We start from the raw sequence: 21,116 nt of genomic DNA, 5'->3' as shown, positions 1-21,116 counted from the left end.
ATACACTGGTAAAACGCTCCTCGTTACGCCTTCACGTACATTCTACATACACATTACATCCTACCTCAGTTTCAATTCGGGTTAAACGTCAATATCAACGGGTTTTTTTTCAAACCTCCCCCCCCCCCCCCCCTTCCTTCTGCCCGGATACTTGACTTCTGGCACTCCTTTCTATCAATTCCGCGTATTCTATGCACTCGTGAAAGCAAACAGTATCACAGATAATGAAGAGTAGTTAGGGACCGTTCGTAAAACATGAGACGCAAATTTTATAAATATTCGACCCCTTTCCACCCCTGTGACGTTTCGTTACGGATACCGGTGCCCATCCCCCCTGCCTCCCCTGGAAATTACGTGACGTAGAGCCACTCACTCACCCTTTTTTTTTCAAAAATAAGAAGCAAGTGAAATATTAAAAATACTTTGGGTTATTTCAGAACGAACAATTATATATTGTTTATTTTAACTAAATATATATATATATATATATATATATAATATATAAATACGTATGGCGTCACGTGACTTTTGCTGAGGCGTGTTTTACGAATGGATCTATTTAGGGTAATACGGCTAAATTCTAGAATCAATAAGGAATCAATGCGACGTGTTATTGTTTCTCAGCGAAATCGCTCGTAATACCGAAGGTGTAAAAAATGTTCTCGAAAAATTGAGTAAATTTTGTTGAATCTCGACCAAGTACGGGGTTCGCAACAGCCTAGCGTACGGCCCTGGTAGAGGCCAGAGGGCAGGAGACCTGATGATTGGCCGCGCTTTGAACGTTAGTTGGCTAAAGCGCCGCGAGATCGTGCGGCAGGGTAGAAGTAAGTAACCAAAGACACTCGTGTGAAAAGTTTTCATGGCGACGGTGTGCTTTTCGGTTGTTAACGGGGACACGAAAGTGAAGTGTTTGGGTGGTTGAGAAAGAGAGAAAGAGAGAGAGAGAGAACCCCGTGAGTTTTTCACCGTTGCGTGCCGTTGTTGTTGTTGTGCTGTTGTTGTTGTTGTTGGTGTTTTCTCGTGCCTGGTTAAACGGCGGGAGGGAGGGAGGGAGAGCGAGAGAGGTAGGTAGGTAGGTAGGCAGTGAATATTCGGTGCATCGTGAAACTGCCTTGTGCGTATAAAACACATCGGTTTCGGGATCGCACTCTCTCAGACGGAGAGAGGGAGGTTCTTCGTCGTTCGTTCGGGTTGAATAGAAATTATAAATCATCAGGAACGACGAGGGACCCGGTTGTGACTACCGATGACCAGTTGACAGGATAACAAAATATATTCTATCTCTCTTCGTGAGATGATGTTTCGACGAGGAGGAGGCGGCGGCGAGGTTGAAGGCGGCGGAGATCTACTCGTGCTCGAAAATCATCATCATCATCATCATCAGCAGCAGGAGCAGCAGCACCAGCAGCAGCAGCAGCAGCAGCCGATCCTCAGAGGAACATAGAGTATATACAATACGATACAACGCAACGCACAAGCACACCCGTCACACACGTCCAGATCCGTATACCTGTAATCACCACCGTGTGCCTGCATCTCTCGATAATAAACAGGTAAGCCTTGTTGGTTAGGTCTAGAGCTGATCGCGAGTGGCGTTTTTCTTTTTTTTTCTTCTCACGAGGCTGAAGTTAGTAACGTTACCGTAACGAAACATCCATCGGGGGGGGGGGGGGGGGGGGAGTCACTATTTTGCAATTCTTTAGTGACTTTGAAGTGGCTAAGTTTTGAAAATATGAATTACTTTTCTCTCATTGCAAAGTATTTACCGCATCTCGGAGATTCTTTTTCGATCGGTTTACCGAAATGCGAATCGTTACGATAACGTCACTACAGCCACGACCTTTTTTTTCTTTTGTTAATTCTTCCGGCTCTCCGTTACACGTAACCCCTTAGTTTTTGATCGTCAAATATTTTCTCCGTGACTACATTCGCGGCGAACATCGTGTGTATAATACACTAATTTCTCTCTCGCTCTCGCACAATGCCCACCCACACACACCGGCGGGCGAGTTTTCCTCTCTTACATTCGTTATGACCGTGGTCGTGTGGTGTTGCTGCTGCTGCTGCTGCTGCTCGATGCCGCTGCTCCGACTTCGGCTTTTTTCTGCTTCTTCTGCACTCTGGTGTGGCGGCTCCAAAAATAATACAACACCGCGCTTCTGTATAAGTAGGGAGCATTCATCCACCACACGTTGTGTGATCTAGGGACGAGAAGCGAGAGAAAAAGACACACGCCGTTGCGTCGTCGTAGAGTTTCCACTCTTCCTCTCTCTCTCTCTCTCTTTCTCTCTCTCTCCCTGTCTATCTATGTGTCTATCTATCCATCTATCCATCCTTCTCTCTCTCTTTCTCCAAATATCTGTGTGTGTACTCTACGGTGACCCGAAAAAGTTATCCAACCACGGGCAGTTCTCCTCTGCCCGTCCGTTTCTCGTCTCAGGTGATAAAGCTGCGCTACCTGGGCTGACATGACCCGATCCCCCAGAATCAGAACTGCTCGAAGCTAATTCGTGCACGAGAAACGTTTCGCGTTCTCGCTGTTTTACGTCGCCACGCACAGTGATTTGTCTCTGTTGTGCCGAAAACTGCCGCTCAGGCTGCCTTGGGGCGACGCTGAAACGTGCGCGATGCTGCTAGATAATAACGATGATTTATTTGTGTCGAAGGAGGCGTGTGTTTTTCTTTTATTCTTTTTTTTTTCTTATTTATTTATTTATTTTTAGTTTTTTCTACGATTTTCTCCTTGACAAAGAAAGAGAAGGCGGATGATGGGAAAATAAAATTAGGTATAGATGAATAGGAAGAAAGAAATCTATATATTACACGGGGATTAATAATATCGCACTACGCTCGCTTATCGGCTTATGTATTGTAGGATTTCGGAGCGGGGGGGGGGGGGGGGGGGGGCGGCGACATGTGTCTCTGTACCTACATTCAAATGTGTGGAGGCACGAAGCACGTGGGTAGAAACCGCAGAGTCTATTGAATTGTTGGAATCGGGAGTTTTCGATTTGAGGCTGACGCGTACTAAATAGATGTTTTTTAAATAATCGTTACATCGTGACTTTGAGATGGTGTTTGAAATTTGGCAAATTTTTATATAATTAAAACAAAGCGTTTCTTACGTACGATACTTGGATTTTTATAAGAGAGTGAAATTCGTAACGTTAATGTAACGATTGATTATATCTTAAATTGAGTAATCTATTTTTAAAAAGCAAAGTGTATTTAGATTTTGGAAATTAAACTCCTTTGAAGCAGTTATAAATTTTCAAAACAATGATTTTTGTTTTAATATATCGTTACATTTTAATGTTTATTAATTTCGATATGTGAGATTATTTTTTTTTTTTCATCTTCAAAAACTTCCGAGACATTCTACATTATACCTTATACGTAATAATATAAAGTTGCAAAATAGAACAGTGATTTTATTTTGTCCTTCAATTAGGTTTAGTTAGTTTAAACGATAATTATACTAAATGCCTATCCATCCATTTAGGATATTTTAGACAATACATAGACTTCCCGAATTCTGGACTTCTGGAATTGTTTATTGAAACTTTTTACCAACCAGATATTATCAACATCAATAATACATATTATTATATCATACCGTTTTATATATCCGTAAATATTAACGAATTATACTTATTTGACCGTTGAAATGCAGTGCCTAACCACATCTGTCATTCATTACGGACGTGCTGATACGCGTTATGCGAATGCGGTGCACTCACGTACAATAATTATATATATTAAAAATGTTACACACGACATCTGCGAACAACGTTTACATAAACGATTGGCGAAATTTTCGATGAGAGATTTCTTAGCAAAATTGTAAAAGGTACACACATCCGGTTTGAATATCTCGAAAACTTTCGAATTAGGGAAGCTGTTTTTCGTTTCATATTGTAGATAATCTAATTTTCTACAAAAAAAAAAAAAAAAAAAGGGTCAAGACTACCTAAATACACCTAAACGTTCATCTCGTATTCGATACGAGCGTTTAAAGTTTAGCGCATTGAATAAAGTAACGAAGATTCTTATTACCTTGTAAATCTTCATCTCACGCGTATTCTAAAGCTGATACAATTAATGTCACCCAGTAGTCGCAATCTCTATTATAGAAAAATTGATCGTCTAAAAAATGAAAAAAAAAAAAAAAAAAATACGTCTCTCCAACTTGTACATGTTTATAGTGTTTGAAAAATTTGAACCGGATGAATCACCCTTTAAAATTTTTCTACCGAGTTCCGTTTTCACGAGGCTTCGTTTCAGGCTTAAATCTAACTTTTCCAAGGGCTACGTAAGAAGATTAGAAAAAAGGGACGAAAAGAAAAAAAAAAAAAAAAATTCCCATCCCAATATACGTGCACTACGTACACACACCACACACGCACGCGCGTATATTATTATCTCTTATATTCGCATCTCGCGAAGATCAGTTCTGAACGGAACGTACGCTGGCTTTCAATGAACCAGCAGCAGCATCGGCCGAGTATAACGTGTAGGTATAACAATAATAGATAGTAATAATAACAGCGAAGACGGCGTCGACAACGTGGACGAGGACGAGGACGAGGACGCGCTGCTTCTGCTTAGTTTCGTTTCGTTTCGTTTTCTTCGTCTTGTTCACGCCTTGCAATATTTATTCTCTCTCTACATCTCTCCCTCCATCTCTCTCTCTCTCTCTCTCTCTCTCTCGGCGGTTATTCGCGTCGGACGAACGAAAATTTTCTGAAGGTTGAAACAACAAACTCTCTCATCCCTCCCCGTCTATCTTCTTTTTTCACATCTTTCTCTCTCTTTCGTCTTTTTTTATTTATTTATTTTTTTTCTTTTTCTTTTGCTTACTCTCTCGCAACGAGATCAGTCGCCGCGGAGGAAGAACCGCTGACAATTTTCGCGTTTCATTATCACGTTTGTGCGACAATTGCCTCGATCACGCAGTACGAGTGAAAGACGAGATTTAATAACAGATTGAAATTTGTTACGTCATTGTAACGAAACATTGAGGGGGGAAAACATTGATTATTTTCTTAATTTTACAATATTATTTTTAACGAAACGACATTTCGAAATGTGAGTGTGGTTTTTGTTTTATCACGGTTCATTGAATTTCGGACAATTAAAGAATCTTGATATTACGTTGCGATAACGTTTTATCTTCAATACGATGATTTATGGATTCTTTATTGTTTCACCTCAACGAATTCGACTATCGCTTTGCCTTTTCTTATTCTTTTTCACATTATTGCTTCGGTTATGTTTATCGTATTTACTTTTTTTCTTGCCAATTATTACTCGTATAATATTAATAATAATAATAATAATAATAATAATAATAATAATAACCACAATAATGATTTCGCGACGTTGCAAATTTATAATAACGCAACTTACAATGTAGGAAAGGTTTAGATTTACCGACGAGGAATTATTTTTTTTAATTTGTAAATCTTGCGTAATTTGTTAATCTTGCATATTGCTACGATTTTAACGTTATTAGTACACCTCTACAATATAGTTACGTATGGTTAGGAATTTTTCTCTCTACTAAATAATGCAGGTACATACGTGCAAGATACAGCTACGCAACTTTGAAGAAAAAAAAAAAGAATATTTTATTTACTCTCTTTCATAATAAATGAATAAATAAATGTAAAGTATGAAATGATGTCGCAATAAAGAAAATTCACGGTCAGTATAAAGTCGCATCGGATTTCATTCGGCGGCATAACTATTCTAATAAGAGAAATTTTTAGTTCCGGCTACCGCTCGGTCCATAACTATTTTCATATTTCACCGCAATCGAAAAATATAGTTCCAGGTACAAAATGATAATTAGTTTTCTAGCTGTTACCGGAAACTCTAGTATCCGTTGCTATTCTTTCTCATTACGATCGCCGTTGCTACATTTTCAAGCAACTGTTGCGAAAATTTAACGCTCGTGCAACGATAAATTGACGTTAAAGCCTTGTTTAGCTAAAAAAAGTAGAGTGAACCTCGGAAACTGATTTCGCGTTGCAACAACCAAAAAAGGATCGACGATAGCGCAAAATGTTTAAGCGTACCTCGTTTTTCGTAATTCCAACAATATTCAAACAGTTATCTTCAACGATACCTGTTTTACTCAATTTTTCTAGTTACTGTAACAAATGAAATTTTCATTAGCGTAAAGTACGTTATACATACATGTATATATATATATATATATGAAATGGCGGCGCGCACGTTACATGTATGTACAATATTCGATGCGGGAATATCGCGGTGCGACCGGCACACGGGGCATAATTATTTCAGAAAATGTTAATAGGTGTCTACGTCTGCACTCTTGAGTTTCTTGACTAAGGCGTGGAGGTGGGGCGGGTAAGGGGGGAGGAGGGGGAGGAGGGGGGGGGGGAAGCGAGACGGAAGATCAGAGTCGGGAGCGGTCGCTTTGATGTTCGCCGCTGCGCGACTCCTTCACGCCAATAAAGTAACGGTTAAAGTTCCCTTTAAGCCTTAATGCCATTATCCTTGCTTTATGCTGCCTCTCCCCCCTCCCCCTCCGCCTTCCCCCCCCCCCCCCTCTCTGTCTCTCTCTTTCTGTCCGTTTTTCTCTCTCATTCATACGCGAGTACGTTTCGTATATTTGTAGTTTTTTTCTTTGATTTTTCCTTGTTTTTTTCCTTTTTTTTTTTTGTTTGTTATTTATCTCGCCAAACACGCTGGATTCGTTAGTGTTAATTAATTCATCGAACTTCTCGAACGGTGTAAGGGAAGAGAGGAGAGAGGCTGAAATTATAAGCGTAACGTTGACGTAACGGTAATATGAGGTGAAAAAATTTCATTATCGTGCAATTTGTTAAGAATGATATCGTCAAGGAATTTTGACTATTACAAGATGTATGAGTATGTTTTGTTTGTTAAGATTTAGGGAATATCGATTTACCATTAATCATTTTTCCGTTTACAGTAACGTTGCTAATTTCAAGCCTCGTTCGAAAGTCGTAACGAAAGATCGAGAGTAGAGAAATAATTGTCATTGTGACAATTTTCGAACGACTTTGCAGGAATTGGATTTTTTTTTTAAAGATGTGATTATGTTCTTGTTTACGTTGGGTGAATACATTTTTTACAATCACGTGAGGTGCGGATTTCGAGTAACGATTTGTTCGAAATATGCTCATCGTTACATGTAACTTTACTAACTTTAATCCTTCTTCGTAGGAAAGAAGGAAGGAAAGAGAAGTGAAAAAAAAAAAAATAGAGAATAATGAAAAGAAAGGAAAGAATAAGAAACGATTTATTATTTATGTTACACGCGGGCGCACCTTTTTTTTTTTTCTTTTTTTTTTTTATTGTTCTGCAGCTTCTTTCGCTTCCGCTCTGTAAAAATTTCTCATTTCTTCTTGTACGCTCGGCATAACAGTTCAGAGATTTTATACCTCAAGATCGTCGCTTTAGAATTTGTGAAATGAAAAGGGAAAGAGAGAAGAATTATGTGTGCGTTAAAGTTACACTTCATACCTTGGATACTTTATATGATAAGGAGTAGAAATAACCGAAATTGAAAAGAATCTTTTAATCTTTCTTAAAAAAAAAAAAAAATAAACAAAGAAAAAAAAAGAAGAAAGGAAACCGAAGAAGTCACGATTCCAATTTTTATACCCATTTTTTCTTCTCTCTCTCTCTATCTTGTAAATTATTACACCTTTACACAATGAATAATTATAACGGTGCCAGAAAAATTCAAAACTCATACATTATGTATATGTTAAAATATAAAATTTGCATACACGATATATGGATTCAATGTGGGCGTATAATAGTCGGCACAGGTTTCTGTTCTTTTTCTTTTTTTTTTTTTGTTTTCTTCATCTTCTTCCTTTTCTCATTCGCTTATTTTCATCCGGAAACTCGTAACGTCGACGTGGGAATAAATTCGATCAACGGAACAGAAATGGTAGAAAAAATTGAGAAGGAAGCGAAGAAGAATCGAAGGAGAAAAATAATATCACACAACTTGCGGGCGAAAGATGAAGAGGAGCTGTCTTGATTTCTTTTTTTTTTTGTTTCTTTAAATCATAGATTTCTCAAAAACTAGGAGAACTTTAAACGTGTGGGTAAATACTTTTTGCGACGCGTGTACGTACAGTAGCTGTATTATTGCACAGTAGCAGTAAAAAAATTTCCCTTACAAAATTATTATCATAAAAATAAGTGTCTCGATCAATATATTACACTGTCATTTTTCATCCGTTATTTATACATTTTGTTTTTCGTTTATTACCGTATATCGTACATACACCGTAGTTTTTATATATATATTTTTCGACAACAATTATCCATGTTGTGAATATCATTTATTGCACCGTGTATAATAATTAACATCCGGTTATGTAAACTTGTTTTACACCATATATATATCTATATTTTTTTTTTTTTATCGCAAAATTAGTGCACTGTAACTTATTATATAACAATAATTGCTGTTGCGTCATGTAATTATAATCGTTACATTGCCTGCACTTCATGCATATTTCCTCCGAACATGGATTTATTTTCGCTGTAACGTAATTTGTTGTTTTTTTTTCTTCTTTTTTTCTTTCTTTACGTTTTACTTTCGTCGACTGCCGCTGCTGCTGCTGCTGTTAGAGTTCTCCCGACGCGACGACTTGTAATTTAAAATGAATCCGTCGGTTCGTCTACCACCCACCAACGAAACAACCTGGAAAATCCGTCAAGTGTTATATAAGGGCTCCCCCTAATGATCGTACCTACCGAATAATAATTTGAAACAAAAAAAATGAATGCAGAAATTTTTTTTGCAGAAATGAAATATCGTTATACGATTTTTTACGACGCTGGTTGTAATAAACAATTTTTGGGAGGGGTCGCGAGATGAAGAAATAATGATAATAATGAAGAGAAAAATTTTTAGAACAAAAAACACGAGCGACCTTTGACTGGCCACGAGCCAGCTCTCGAACTTCCCGTTTTTACAATGTAGGTTACAAGTTTATTGAGAGAGAGAGAAAATAAAAAAAAAAAGAATCATATCCTATTCGAATTTTGAACTACGGATTCAGATTCGTGAGTAACGATTTTAAAGCCCTTGGATATGATATTACCTGAGATTATGGCGATTTTTTTTAACTTTGAAACATTATAATGGGTCAATCGTTGAAAATTTTGCAAGTCCGACCTTGGATTCGTTATCGGTGACCCAAAAAACCTCCGTCTACCAATTTGAACCAAATTCGGAATATTTTTAGATCTATATACCACCATATTGGATCGCCATTTTTGATTTCGCAATCTGACTTCAGATTCGTCATCAGCCATCCAACAAACCGACGAGTGCCAATTTTCATCTAAATCCAAATATTGTTGGTTTTTTTTTCAGCTTATCGAATAAGCCAATTTTAAACTTTGCAAATCCATCTTTCAGATTCGCGATTAGCGAACCAAATAACCTGACGTTACCAATTTTCATTTAAATCCATTCATCCATTCCCAAGATATCATCAATTTTATTTGATTTTTTGAAATTTTGTTGTTTGAATAACTGAAAACGCACCGCACGGATCGAACTTTCTTTTTTTCTGAAAACGGAGAAACGGGAAGAAAACTTGAAACAAATAATAAAAAATAAAAACAAAGAAGGGCAGAGAAAAAGAATGACAAAAGAATATGAAGAGCAATGACGTCTAGACATGTATTATAATATAATCTTTCTCTGTATCTCGCGTTTGACGTATTTAAAAAAAAAAAAAAAACAAAATTACGCGATCACAGAACGCACCGCGCGTATTTAGGTGTTAATATGGCCGTGGGCGAAATAAGCATCGCAGCGTGACGTTTTTGCTTTACGATCGTATTGAAAGAAAATAAAATAAATAAATAAAAACATGTCCGTGTGATTATCCATAGGGAACAGATGTTACGCCTCTCGTCTGTATTATATAATACACACGTACAATAATAACAATAATAATAACGATGATAATGATATTGATAATAATAACAATTCTACTATTACTAATAGTAATAATAATAATGATCATAATTTTAGTCTCAAAGGATGCCGCCACGGTTTAATTGCCTCATTCTATATGCACTTCTCTCTTTTTTTTCTCTTTCAGAGTTCAATATATGCGTTACGGAAAGTCAAACACTTTTTTTTTGTTTTCTTACATACGTGTACAAAGGGTGATGTATGTGTGTATATATATATATATAAGCCCAGCAAATAAAGTTCGGTCGGATGGAAATTCTTGTCTCTTGTATTATATGCAAATGTCGAATATTATTATATATACATATATGACGAAGAATGAAATCGTGATTTCATTACAGTTCCGGATTAAATATTAGAATTATGTATGTATACACATATACAATGTGTTTTATTACACGTTTTTCAAAACCACTCCAGTGAAGTGAACGAGGCAGCGAAGTGTCCTGTAAAATATCAAAAAATTTTATTCTCACGTAATCCTGTAAAAATGAATGGGTCCGTAATTTCGTATAAAATTTCGCGGCAAAAATATCGTTGAATGAATAAAATCGTTTACAAAATTTGTACAATTTGAAATTACGGCATTGGGAAGTTGTTTTTTTTTTTTTTCTTTTTCCAAATTGTACATTGTACACGATTGAAATAATTCTTTCAAATCCCCTGCGAAAGATGAAAGTAAAGGAAATATAAAAGAACGGTCGGAATAAAAATTTGAATTTGACACTTTTTGTTGAACAAAATTTCGTAAACTTTCCATACAACGGGGGAAAAAACATGAAAAAAAAAAAAACCGAACGAAGAAAACGGAGCTCATCTTTGAGCCATTATAAAAACGTCGAGGACCGATAAAATAAAGAAAAAAAAAAAAAAACACCAACAATATTAGGTCTTTATTACAATATTAGGTTTTTTTTTTCATCTCGCAGAAGATGCCGAAATATATCTACGCGTGATGTGTTTTGTACAGTATTAATTAATACGTTTACGTACATCTCTCCCCCGTTCTGCGGGAGTAGAGATACATATATAAACCGGAGGGACGGTGGATGAGGAGGATGAGGATGACGATGATGAATGAGGGGGAGGGGGGGGGGGAAGGGGGGGTAAACGGCAGAGAAAACGAAGTTTAATTCTCTACCATATTCACACAGAGAAGACAGACACAAAGCAGGCGGTACAAACGCGAAAGCTCTTTAACTTGGTGCAGTAGCAGCAAGCAACGGAACAAGCACAGGACCAAACGCGCCTAAGGTTAGAGGTGGAGTGCGCAAAGGTGAGGGGTTGCTGTAAGGCTTGCGGGGAGGGGGTGCAGAGAAGAGAGGCGATCGGTGAGCTATGCGGAAGGCTGGAAACGGGAAACTGGAAACTGGAAAGTGGAAAGTGGAAAGTGGAAAGTGGAAAGTCTGGGTAACGTGCGGGGTGCAGGTGGTATGCATGTACATTTCACCCGGCGTCGCATGCCCAAGGAGCTTATGTTGCGCAAAGTTAACCGTTGCCAAAGTCTTTGATGATATAGAAATCAAAGGATGTATGAGAACTCGCCGCACGACCCTCCTCCTCGTACCCCGTTTGCAATAACACGTGGTATCGAACGACAAGCATCTTCGCGTCTTCGTTTTCTGCTGTAACCTAACTAGGTTATTTATTTTACCGGGAAGAATCCTCGTCAGTTTTTTCTTTTTTTTTTTCCTTACATGTCACGGGTTGCGTATACTCTGAAGAAAAAAAAACTTGTTTGAAATTGTTTATATTTAAGGGTGTTGTGTAAAGGGTATGCCAATTTACTCGAGACTAGTTTCAATCATACGTACACTCGGGGGACAATGAATCTGAGACAGCTAGTTTTTTTTACGCTAGACAGTTACGTTGGCAACACGGCGAAACCTACAGCGCCACGGTCGGTTGAGCGCGAAACTAACTCAATCTCAATAAACGTAACATAACACATGACCGTCGAATCTAACCTTAAAATACCGCGGGGATAATGACTTGTTGGATTGAGTTTTTGGAGTCGCTGATTACGAATCTGAATCAGATTTAGAAAATTCAGAATGGCGAATTCAATCAGTGACACCGCAAACCTCTGCCTAGATTTTTTTTTACCGTATTCGATCAAGTTTGAAATTTTTGTCCGCCATATTGGATCCGCCATATTCAATTTTTGAAATCTGATTTCAGATACGCGACACCAAAACCCATAAAATACTATCTTGTTGTAAAAGTTGACTCATTACAATAATGTTTGACTCAAAGGGTTAAACCGTATAATTTTCGATTTTTCCAACTTTTCCAGATTCAGAGCGATTCATTCGCAGATAATTTTCATTGCATTATAATTCCGTTTATTGAAAGGTAGCTTCTTTACCGTTCCATACATAACTAATGTCAATCGAAAGATCGTCAGGATTCTGTTGGTTAAACAAAAAACATACCCGCCTTACGTACAGTATTGCGTTGAAAAGTTGACAAAATTGAGAATACACAGAGCGTAAGATAAATCGTTTATTTTACCATTTTCCCTCGGTGTTTTTCTCTCTCTTTTTTTTTTCTTTCTTTCTATCTTTCTTCCTTCCCCTCTACCCTCGCATAATATGCGATACAAAGCGTACTATACCGCACGCCTTGGTTCCTTACAATATATCCGCAGGTTTGTCGTACACGATGTGCGTGCAGCGTGCTTATAAGTATATACTGTATGTATATATGGACTATACGTAGATAAGTACAAAATATGTGTATACATTGCGCATGCACACATTTAAATTCACGTATATACGTACGTGCAGACATACGTTATATACACCGTGCGAAACAAAAGCATTCTCTCTCTTCTCAATTCTCAAAGGTTCACGAGAGCTCAAGTAGGCGTATAACGACTGCCCCTGGCAAGGCGGCGTCTCTGTTTTACATATATGTATGTATGTAGATACAATACACATACATGTGTAATCTACAGTATGTACGTACAACATGCATGCATGTCATATCCATGCATAACAACTGCCGTGCACTTTGTACGCATCCGTCATACGGCATCGCTAAGGATGCACACGCCTCACACCGACCCGTCTTTCATTGTCAGTCAGTGTTGGATTTTGGGTAATTACACGCAAAATTCTCGCCTGATTGCCCCCCCCCCCCCCCCCCCCCCCCCCCTCCCAGAGTAAACGTTTTGAGGAATAATTATTGTTTCGCTTACTTATCCGCAGGGCGCTGCAATCGTTAATTGATCCTTCACCACTATAGAGTGCCGATATCTTTTTTTATCCACCCTTCTGCAAGTAACAACATACTTAAACAGGATAGCTATGACAAATGAAAATAAGATTATATGAAAATGATTTTCAAGGTTTCTACTCTACCCCTGGGATACCTGCGGAAATATCAAGAATAATTTAGTCGAGGGTTTTGTTTTAACTGGTAACAAATCACGGGAAAGTCCGGGATGATTTTGCCGAATTTATGGTTAAATTGGTGGAATTTTATGTCGTTCCGAACTTTGTAACAGCGTCTTATTAGCGAAATATTTACGATAAGAATGGATACATGTTTCTTCTGTCTGATTCAGTTTCGAATGAAAGAAAATATTACCAAAATACAATTTTTCATGGTACGCAAACTTTTTCTTGTACGTTACTCTAATTTTGATGCGTACGTGTATACGTATGTATAATATAATAATATGACTTAGTCGGTAAAAACTGACCACACGACATTATCTTAGCAACATAACCTAACCGATTTGGTTATCGCGATCTTTTTTCAGTCTCTCATTGGAACTCGGTCGGTAAAAACTGACCACACGACACTATCTTTGTAACCTAACCTAACCGATTCCGGTTATCACGATCCTTTCACAGTCTCGCATTGCAACTTGGTCGGTAAAAACTGACCACACGACATTATGTTTGTAACCTAACCTAACCTAACCGATTCCGATTATCTCGAACCTTTTTCGGCCTCACCACGTTGCAACAGAAGGGCACTCGTAAAAATGCCGCAAACAAAAGGAGACCGCGAATCCTGTTTTGATCCGTTCAGGAAAGACAGACAGACAAACAGACGGCAAAACGCAGGAGAGAGCCGAGAGCGGCGGCGGCGGCGGCACGACAAACCGAATGGCCCGGGTATGGGAGCAACGGGGGTGAGTTTCTCCCCTTCAATTCCGCCGACTACTCCCATACCTACGTACATATATCCCTCGGGTTGATCATCGCCGGTTTCGCCGTCCGTTTGATGCATTGTGTGCGCGCCCCGCGCGCTGCATGTACAATAATTGTCTCTATTGTTCAGGAGTGTCCTGCGTAAGTGACTATTGCTTTGATTCGTATTGTACCTGCATTATCAACCGAGCAGCGAGCACCCGACGCTCGCCGATTCAAAGTGCCCCCGCTCTTCCTTCTCGAGCACAGCCACCTCCACCTCCCCCCCCCCCCCGGACTTCATACCCCCTTCGTACCCCGCCGAAGGCCAAGTGCTCGCAAAGGCTAAGTGCTCTTCGCAATCTGGCCCGCGGACTTCTCCCCCTTCGAACAGTTAACCTCCCTCTTTCCCTCTATCCGCGTGTCTCTCTTTCGCGCTTACGCGCCCTTCCGATATCCTGCACGTTTTAGCATTCAGTAAGCGTATCTAACGTGTATCACATGCTTTATATAATGTACGGTGTATAATACCAACGAAATCGGGCGCATAAAAAGTTTTCCCTATTATCCGGTTGTACGATGTAACCCTGTATTGTGAAATATTGGAAAATGTGTCCATGACGTCAGAGCCACGTTCTAGGCGCCAATTTATCACCGCGTAAACCTAAGTTTTTAATCTTAATAGATGCAAATCGTAATTTTTACCCTTTCAAATTACTCGTATCACAAAAATTAACGAAACGTAATCAATAATATACCCGTTCTAACATCCGCACGCGAAAAAATATAATCAACGGTCATCTGTCGGTCTTATTCCATTAGCTTGCTTATTTTGTCCGCCAGATGGCGCATTGCAAAGTGACAATCCCAATACATATTATTTAGAAATTTAAATTGCACGAGATCGTTGAATCTTTTATGTTCCAAACTGCTCCGCCGCCGTCTCTCCATATTCACTTTAATTTTCCATTGATCTGTCTTTGTATTTTGCATCTGTCCTTTTCTTTTTCCCCTGTAACAAGTGTCGTCAACTCTATTTTACTTGCTATATCGCTTGTTACACGTAACGAATACTAAATGCGATGTTCATTTCTACATTTATTCGTTAAATATAATTAATATATAGTCTATTTGTTTGTTGTTTAATCGTTTACTCGTTTACCCATAATTCTCCATAGATTTCTTTGTTTTTTTTTTTTTTTTCTTTCTCTTCTCATTCACACACGCAAGCTTATACGTTATGCCGTGTTGTACTTGAATTTTTGAACGCATCGTTCGTTCGCCTGTGTGTGGCACATGTGAATGTTTGTATAATACAGAGGTACGGTGATAATTTGCCGACAGCGGTTCCTTCCTTCATGCCGTTGTAGGTCGTCGTCGGCGTCGGTTGTGTTGTTGTTCCTTAACCTCCGCGGCCGGATATCTATCTCTCTTCTTCTTCTTCTTTTCACATCTGCTACTCTTATTTTTCATTTTATTTTTATTTTTCACTTTTCAACCTCTCTTTTATTTTTTTTTTGTTCCTTCTCTCTCGTGCTACCGCTCATTCTTTGTGCGGAACCTTGTCTGGGGGAGGGGGGTGTTTAGGCCCGAGGGGAAGAGGGAATGACGCGACGTATATAATAGAGATCGGACTTTTCTAAATTCAGCGTGAATTACTAAATTTGACGCGCATCGACGCCCGGCGACACGGTTGAAAAAGACGCCGGTGGGGGTTAAGAGAGAGATTCGTTACGGATGAGTATAATAATGGTGCGCAAATTTGTGTACAAATTTATATTTCACTCACACTACTTACGTACATATACATTATCGGATACAACGTCGTGCGTTTCGCCCGTGCCCCAAGAAAAAAAAAAATAAATAAATAAACTAAAAAAAAATGAACTTTTCGAATAATTACAAATGTACAGAATTAATGAAAACGAAATGAAAAAAAAATTCTAATCTACAGTTCGTAAATTCTTTTTTCGTTCTTACCGCGAATCTCTATTTAACATTCTCTTGCATCATACCCAATTGTATATCCACTTAAATCATATGCCAAGATATGGTGTATAAATACGCGATGCACGTGCGTATCATTCGATACGACGAGTTATCGTTTATATTGCTTACGTATTTTAAACGCGATTACAGTCGCGATGACGGACAAGCGGCATGTATAATAAATTATACTTACGCGTGGCGATAAACGTTCGTGAAAAATGAACGTTCCATAAGTAACAGGTATATATAGTACCTGTGTACACGGGGACATAATACGTAATTAGCGATAATACCGGATAAATATGTATCAAAATTTACAAAATAATATGTACTTTCAAAAAGTAAAATACGAAAAATAGATACTGCATTTTCTGGCTACAACAAACATCATACTTTTATATAGTAAATTAATAAAGGAATGAAAATGGTATTGATAAAAAAATATTTATTTACATATTAATCCGGGTCCTGTACATAATGCTATTCCTATGTAGGTATGTATGTGTGTAATTCGTGGCACGTGTAATAGCGGCGTTGCACGATTTGTTTGGTAAATGTTATATTCTCGCATAGCTACAATGTATATATATATATATATATATATGTACATATGTACCTTTATACAGGTTTATAACCGAAATTTTCACGAGTTATTAAATTTTTTTTTTTTTTTTCTTTTACCATCAATTTATTGTCGATGTGCGTGTAACAATGAAAACTTCGTCTCGGATGTAAATTTTTTTCACACTTCCCTACCTAATTCTTTATTTTCTCCCTCCCCACAATTCTTTCACTATACGTGATAAAGTTGAAAAAAAATTTCCTGCGGTAATATCAAGATTCGTTAAGCTATCGTCGTCTTTTTACTTTTTATATATATATATATATATGCGCTGTTACAATGTATTGTACATACATTGTACCATGTGCCAACGTCTTTCTATTTATATACTGCAAATATCCATGTACACCACGTCGATATTACTATTCTAGTCTTTTAATGTAAACCATTCAATCGATCGTGACGTTCATTATAGCGAAAAGAAGGTACGGAAAAAAAACAACGATTTTAAATAGAGAAAGATACAAAAATGAAGGGAAAAAAAACTCTCGATGCGTGGAGGCACAAGAGAAATAGATAAATAACGACCACTGTTCTCTCTCTCTCTCTTTTTTTTTTTTTTTTTTTTTCTTCTTGTAAATCTTTTTTCTTTTCCCAAGTGAAAGATAAACGGATGAAAATAAATTCTTGCGGCAGCAATAAATTTATACCGGGCTGCGAGTGTGTAATATTGTTCAATTTAGCGAAGAAAAGCAGAGAAAAAGAAAAACAAACAATTCTTTCGTGATACGTGGAAAGCTTAAATACGTAGCATATTATATACACGTCAACTAATTGAATTTTTAATTAAAATAAATAAACAAATAATAATAATAATAATAATAATAATAACGTATCGTTCGGGAGGGAAATGAGAAAATTTTCGACAAAATCAGAGTTACAATATTTCTTTTTATTCACTTACCTCGCCCTTTTCATTTTTCTAAATGGGGGTCATATCACTGACAATGAGTTTTAATATCATGTGTTCAGTGGTCCTTGAGGTCCTGGGAATGTCCCTTGAATTTTACTTGTCCTTAAAATATACCGGGAATATTCTATTTTAAAGATTTGCTGCGAAATGATATATTTATTTGTCTTCGACGAGTAACTGTTTTTAAAAAGTGGATTCCAGTCTCGAATCGCGTTTTTTCGTTGAATGAAAATGTCCTGAAAATATCCTTGAATTTTTTACGAATATTTTAATAGACACTGTGATTAGGTTCCTGTCTCTTTTTTTTTCTTATTCTTATTCCTATTCTTATCATTTTTCACGCGATATTTTTTTTCCTCTCAGTTTTTCCACGTAGCCGGTTTTTCCTGTACTTTACAGTTATAATTTTTCACCTCGTCTCCGCAGTGTTGGTTTAAAAAAAAAAAGCCCAAGTTTCTTTTCACCACATCGTATATATAATATTAACCTCACTCAGTCTCGCGAACGCGAATGAAATCGATCCGAGAGAACCGCGAGCGAAATAACTTTAGGTTTCAACTTACCAACCAGCCGTTTGCCGTTCGTATCGCTCTACCCACATATATATATATATATATATATAAGCAGAATTGGGAATTCACGATGATTCAGTTGTGTGTACGCGATTTTGCTCTCAACACTCACTCCAGCATTCATTCGATTATATAGTCACAAGTTTTCACTCTATCTTTAAATGGTAAATTTATAACATGCACTGTGAAAGAAGAGAATAAGACGAAAGGTAAAATAACAGCAAGCCGGTTGGCCAATAGTCGATACTTTGTTTATTAGATATCGATTCTTCGGTTCAAATCGTCAAGAAATCTAGCATTGATTTATTGGTTCTGTTTTTTTTTTTTTTTCCTCTCCAATGTTTTCAGGAAAACGCTAAAAGAGATGAAATTAAATTTTCAACAATGCTAATATACAAATATGACGGGAGAAGAAAAGGTGTTGCGGTCAATTTGTAGAAAACGAGTCTTCTCAATAGAACAAGCCGTGTTGGTGTAGCTAGAATGATGGAAATACTGTCATCTTCAATACCGACGGAGTAATCTTTTATTACATAGCCACAACAGTTAGACACAGAAACAAAAACGAGCCATAACTTGTATGTCATATGTTCCTCACGTTTATGTTCCTGTTTTTCCTTGCGATTGAAGCCAAGCTGTCCTTTGTTTGAATCGAAATAAACGTAAGAATAATACGTGTGATTAATTCTTCCCTGATCCGTACCTTTATAACATAGAACGAAATGGATAAACGTATGGAATATAAGCTTTAGCCTGTAATTCTAGTACTCGCCAATTAATTGTCGCGAGTTTTTAAATTCTAAAATTGTTCTTCTGCCGATCCGTGGGAAACCGTTGTTATTACATATATTTACGTTCGGCGTTTTCGATGTGTTTAAAAAGGACGCGAGGTATGAGATCGACCGTTCGCCATGAGGCATTAAGGTTCTGTGTACTGAAGGGTGGTGGGGTAGGAAAGAAGAAGAAGAAGAAGAAGGAGCGAAAGAAAGGGGAAAAGTTGAGGAAACAAGGAAGGAAAGACGCATCGAGGCGTAATCGTCCCAGTGATGCGCGAACCTTCTCAGCTAAGCTCTCTTCGGGAGTTTATAAAGAGAGGGCAGTTTCACAAAGTCAAAGACGCCGCTTTGGCGTGACGCATTTCGTACTCTCTGATCTTTACTCTCTTATATTTGTATATACATATATATAATATATATATATATATTTGAGCAGGTTACGTCGTAACAATACAGTACCAAGGTGATGTATTTCACAGAGATGCACGTATGCATCTGTACGCGGACTGGCGACTAAAATTGACTAAAATTAGAAAATAACTTGATACAAAATTTAATCTGAAAAATACAACAGGATAGAATTAAAATTTACAAACGGCGTTATTTATTAAAACTTTGATTGGCTTCGTTATCGAACGTCGGTAGTCCTTGAATAATTCTTGACGACTTTTTTACAATAGTTTTTGCAAGAATAAAACTAAATTTTGTAACAATTGAAACAAACTTCAGTTCCGCATTTGAATGACATTTATTAACAAATTTTTTTTATTTGTATTATTACACGGATTGTATATACGTATACATGTATTATATTCGAACACATTCGAATAAATTCTGTACAACGTATAATTAAAGTTTCGTGTATAATTATATTTTTTTGCAACGTGTCCTGCGGTAAAAATTACCAAAAAATATTTGTCGAAAAAAAAAAAAGAAAAGAAAAGAATCAAAGAAAGAAGAAAAGCGCAGATATTGTCTTTTTTTTTTTTTTTTTTTTCTTTTCTCTCTTTTGCATCTCTCTTTTCAAATACCGGTGCGGGAAGTGCGCGACTAAAGGGGCGGCAAAGATGAAAGAAATTTTGTGAACGGCTGTTGCACACACTCTTTGAGACGACCGAGTGACCACCACCTTCATCGTCAGCTGCTGTCGCACGCGGTCCCGACATTTGCCTTATTCTATTGTTCACGCCGGGACGCCGATGATCTGTGTCCTGCAGGGTTTTCCGGCGCTTATGTGCACATGTATATGTACGATGTGTATTATATACACATGAGTGCCTCGGTACATAGAGTCGCGTCCCTCCCGTCCGTAGGATTCTGATCATTACCAGGATCAGGATCATCTCATCGAAGCGGAAACTTTTCTTTTCTCCTCTCTTTCCGTTGCTTGTTACAATCTATCCTCAATGATGCACCTTATTATACGTAGTGAGTATATGCATGGGTATACAGTGTACGACGTAGTCGATACATACGTTATAGCAACGGTACAGAGGATACACCATATAATTGGACTTTGCAGAACGACGTTTGGTACAGCGTGAATTTCTAACAACAGCACGTTTTATGGTAGGCTAAAATCGAATCCGTTTTAGCCACAGTGGGAAGTTCAGCGTCCCATCTGAAAAATACGACCTCCCAGCTTTTTAGCACGGTTTATTTACAACTTCAAATTATCTTTGTTACTTCATGCGGTAAAAGCATCGAATTTTAATTTTTTTTTTTTTTTTTATTATTTCACATCCGCCATATCGAATCCGACATCTTGAATTTAGAAATTATCGTATTCAAACTTCAGATTCGTGATCAGCGACCCCTGAAATTTACCGAGTTACAAAATTCAAACCAAAATATTGAGGGGAAAAGTATGTGATTGAACGGTTTAATGCGCCACGCGCTAACAATCCGAGAGCAGTTGTTTGCCAGGGTGACCAACCGTCGTAAGTTTGAACGTCAGTTTGCCGCGATGTATTGTAACCTCAAAAATTTTGACAGAGGTCGGTGATAGTTGTCCTCAAAGGTTTACAAATTTTATAGGTTATACACCTCGCGGTAGTGAACTGTCGTTTATGATGGTTGGTCACCCT

The 21,116-nt window shown here is 37.7% G+C and overlaps 1 protein-coding gene across 4 annotated transcripts in view; it reads left to right on the top strand.

Annotated features, from left to right (window-relative positions):
* LOC124298947 (axin) overlaps window positions 1–21,116 on the top strand; it is a 71,237-nt gene that overhangs the window by 13,759 nt on the left and 36,362 nt on the right. For 2 of the 4 annotated variants that reach the window (XM_046751664.1, XM_046751658.1), the window contains exon 1: window positions 832–1,553. The exons of 1 other annotated variant lie outside the window; for it this stretch is intronic. The gene's annotated coding sequence lies outside the window, so the exon portion shown is untranslated. Of the gene's footprint in view, window positions 1–831; window positions 1,554–21,116 lie in introns of those variants that run through there. One more of the 4 variants, XM_046751661.1, reaches the window with a different exon arrangement.

The sequence above is a fragment of the Neodiprion virginianus genome, chromosome 2, assembly GCF_021901495.1.
Source record: "Neodiprion virginianus isolate iyNeoVirg1 chromosome 2, iyNeoVirg1.1, whole genome shotgun sequence".
In the NCBI taxonomy this organism is placed as follows: Eukaryota; Metazoa; Arthropoda; class Insecta; order Hymenoptera; family Diprionidae; genus Neodiprion; species Neodiprion virginianus.
Note: the sequence above shows the minus strand (reverse complement) of the source record. Positions and strands in the feature narration are given on the sequence as shown.